The sequence below is a fragment of the Herpailurus yagouaroundi genome, unplaced genomic scaffold (assembly GCF_014898765.1).
Source record: "Herpailurus yagouaroundi ecotype Mexico unplaced genomic scaffold, PumYag 147294, whole genome shotgun sequence".
Lineage (NCBI taxonomy): Eukaryota > Metazoa > Chordata > Mammalia > Carnivora > Felidae > Herpailurus > Herpailurus yagouaroundi.
The window spans coordinates 1-3,970 of NW_024422535.1; the positions used below are offsets into that span (position 1 = coordinate 1).

General features: G+C 43.7%; 1 long non-coding RNA gene across 1 annotated transcript; it reads left to right on the top strand.

The window, feature by feature from the left end:
- The first annotated feature begins 1,355 nt into the window (after window positions 1-1,355).
- LOC121026618 (uncharacterized) lies at window positions 1,356-3,517 on the top strand. The gene is made up of 2 exons (XR_005788404.1): window positions 1,356-2,352; window positions 3,448-3,517. It is a non-coding gene; the product is annotated as an uncharacterized LOC121026618 (long non-coding RNA).
- Window positions 3,518-3,970: the final 453 nt, after the last annotated feature.

A 3,970-nucleotide genomic window follows, 5' to 3' on the forward strand; every position in this document is an offset into this window, starting at 1 on the left:
GCTCAGTAAATGTAAGCTGAATCTGAAGCAACCTGAACAGGCTTCTCCATAGATTTATCGGGGAAGATGTCTATTAAGGCACCTCATGTCGGAGGTTCAAGTTTGATTTCCTGATCTCCCCTCATCCCCCGGACTGCCCCAAGCCTGTTCCTCTGAGTCCTCCTCAGCTCAGCGTCTGACATGTTCAGCCCAGAACCCTTGATGCCTTCCTTGCCTCCTGTCTTTCCCTCACATTCCACATCCAGTGTGTCGGCTAATTCTGCCAAGCTTCACCTACAGCTATAGTCAGAATCTGACCACTTCTCACTAACTCTGCCTCAACACTTCTGGTTACACAGCCGCCATTCTGGTGCCCGGATTCTTGCTGTAGCCACCACCACCACTCCCCCCCCACCCCCCACTAGTCTTGCTTCCCTCATACGCTGTAGTCGTTTCTCAGCACAGCAGAGGGATCCTGACCTAAAACAAGTCAAAAGTCGCATCATTTCACTCTGCTCAAAACCCTCTAATGGCCCCCATCACACTCTCAGTAAAAGCTCAGAGGGTCCTCGAATTTCTGCTTCCAGTCCCCATCGTCCTCCCTCTCTACCTCAAGGCCTCATCCCCGGATTTGCCCCCTCACTTCCCTCATTCTGCTCCCCTGGCCTCCTCCCTTTTCCTGAAATACCAGGCACAGTCCTGATTCAAGGCCTTTATGTTTTTTCTTCCAAGTCTGAAATGCTTTTCCTCCCTCACCTCTGTCAGGTCTTAGCTTAGATGTCACCTTGGTGAGCTTTCCTTTGCCCTCGATTTAAAATGGCACCATGCCCCTCCCCTGCCTCTGGCGTTCCCTGGTCCCTTCCCTTGTTTTATTGTCCCTGTAACATTTAATCACCAAAGCATACTGTTTGTTCTGCCTATTGCTGACTGCTTCTGTTTCCACTTCTGTAAAATGAAGGGAATGTCGATAATAGCACTTAACTCAAGGGTTGTTCAGAAGATTGACTCAGTTAATATATATGAAGCCTTTAGAACAGCATCCCCCATGTAAAAAGCACTATATCTTTGTTAACTATTATTTTCTTATTATTAAGCAGCATGCTGGCATCGAACACTTAATCTCTAGCATAGAAAAGCCAAATGGGGGGCGCCTGGGTGGCGCAGTCGGTTAAGCGTCCGACTTCAGCCAGGTCACGATCTCGCGGTCTGGGAGTTCGAGCCCCGCGTCAGGCTCTGGGCTGATGGCTCAGAGCCTGGAGCCTGTTTCCGATTCTGTGTCTCCCTCTCTCTCTGCCCCTCCCCCGTTCATGCTCTGTCTCTCTCTGTCCCAAAAATAAATAAACGTTGAAAAAAAAAATTAAAAAAAAAAAAGAAAAGCCAAATGGTTACTGCTTTCACTTTGTAGTTGGTCAGTAACCACAATTTCAGCACTGATGAAGGATACCCAGCCCCTCCGGTCTGAAATACTTCCCAGGACTAACCAGATATTCTGACTGCAAATTTAAAGCTTGAAGAGTTAAATTTCAAAGATAGAGTTCCCATATCAGTTGTAATTCAAAGGTCGTGCGTACCCCTTGGCTTTAAGCAACAAGCATAATGGCTCATGAAAAAGCTGAAAATATTGCCTGGCTGCAATGGCTCTGAGTTATGGCTGCCCAGAGCCACACAGGTCTGGACTGTAAGTGATGGCCACTCAGGGCACGTGGTTGTGGGGATCGTGCTGTGTTGCCTTAACACCACTTTACATGGTGATGCTTTAGCTAGTTGGTTTTCCCAGAGTGTCTCAGACCCACTGGCAGTAAATTACCTTCTTCAGTCTCAAGCTTGTCATGAACAAGTGATTTACTACCAGCGAGTGAGCACTTTATTTCCAAAAGGGAACATATTTTTCTCATCATGCTCCATTCATTTTTGAATGCTCACTTATTATAATTATTCACTTTTCAAGCCCATGCCACAGAGATCCACAGACAAACACTCTCAGCTGCAGTTTGCCCACAATCAAGGATGTACTGGATCCTTCTGCCCGGACCAGTGTCCACCTTGTTCTTGGTTCCCTTGTTGAGCAATTAAGTACCTGTATGTCCAAGCAGACACTTCCTTATCTCCATGAGCTCATATTTCAGAAGCAGAAGCCGCCTCTTCCCTTATTTTTCCCAAATTGGCAATCTTTTCTTTATAGAGTACACCTTAAAGGTACCTGGATAATCTAATTCTAATCAATAATAGTATGGAATATCCCTCTGAAACATTGATGGAGTCCCAGCCAGCCGGACAAGCTAGCTTTCTGCAAGCCTGAAATGTTGAGGAGGCCAGGGCACATCACCTTCTCCCCGGAACCAAATGAACTTTATGGATAGTTGTACTTTGCAGGTTAGTGACCTAACTTAATCCTCACTACCGAACATTATTGTTCTGTTCTTTATCTTATCTGTACTTGGCTGGCAGCTCTGAAGAAATTTTCTCCATTCAATTAGAGAATTGGTGAGGACGTTTCAGAACAGAGGGGAGAAAGGATTTTCCTTCCGCAATATCATTCAGCTTTGGCAACCAGGGATGAAGTTAGCAACTCTGAATCCCTTCATTTCTGTTTAAGATGGAGTTTTTACCAGCATGCTAATTATATTTCTACGTGGTGTTAAAATAATAGCCCTTCAGAGTGTGCATAATCCCTTCCTGTGTGTACAATAATAAATAATTAGTTTTACTTAAATGAGGCTAATATGTTAGAAGAGTTTGTTCTTGAAAATTTCGGTCGTTGGTGTACATTTTTCAAGTGCCTTAGGAATTAAAGCCTGTGCACAGTGCCTTACATTTAAGCAGATGAGGGTATGTTTGTAGCCTTCTGGAGAGAACTAGAGGATCCAAGTATTTTAAAAATGGAAATTTAAAGTGTGTGTGTGTGTGTGTGTGTGTGTGTGTGTGTGTGTGTCTAGGAAAGAAAAGGAAAAAGAATGAGCAACTGAGATTCAGCTGGGAATGTCTATGTAGCAATAATAATTTCAGTGGCAGAACAAGCTGTAGATGATTATTACCCTGATAATATTTAATTTTCATGTGTCATTTGATGCATACGAAGCAAGTTTCCACTGTCCCTAAAAAGGAAAAGTGACACCATAAAAACATTTTAAAGAGACTGGGACAATCTAACGAGCGTTAGTGCTAGAAGACCTCTCAGCAATACCATTAGAGTTAACCAGCCAGCCTCCTGGAACTCCTCGAAATGAAAGCTCCTGGGATAAATTAGTTTTTCCCAAGGGTCAGAAATGAAAATAAAAATAAGCTTTAAGCATGCTAAATATTTTGATCATCTGCTTTCCGAAAAGAAAAGTTGAGGTTACCTGTCCGGTTTCCTGGTTCTAGCTGAGCTCTTAACAGGCTTGCATACATTTATTGACTAGCACCTGGAATTTGAAATCCCACCTCAACTCTTCTGTTTTTAACTCTTTTCTCCTTTTCTTCGGACAGGACCTGTTTACACTGGGCGTGTAAACGCAATCATGGTCAGGTGGTCTCTTACTTATTAAAATCAGGAGCTGACAAAGAGATTCTTACGACAAAAGGAGAAATGCCAGTCCAATTGACGTCAAGGAGAGAAATCAGGAAGATCATGGGGGGTGAGTCTGTGTTGGGGAGCAACTTTCCATTTTGTCACACTCGTTTAAGACTTGTGGTCTCATTGGCTGTGTTCTTGATGCCAGTCGAACCACAAATCTGTTTTTATTTTTATTTATTTAAAAAAAATTTTTTAACGCTTATTTATTATCAAGAGACAGAGAGAGACAGAGCATGAGCAGGGGAGGGGTAAGAGAGAGGGGGAGACACAGAATCCGAAGCAGGCTCCAGTCTCTGAGCTGTCAGCACAGAGCCACGCGCGGGGCTCAAACCCACGAACCGTGAGATCACCCAGGCGCCCCACAAATCTGTCGTTTTTTTTTTCAATTTTTATTATTATTATTTTTAACCATTATTTTTGAGACAGAGAGAGACA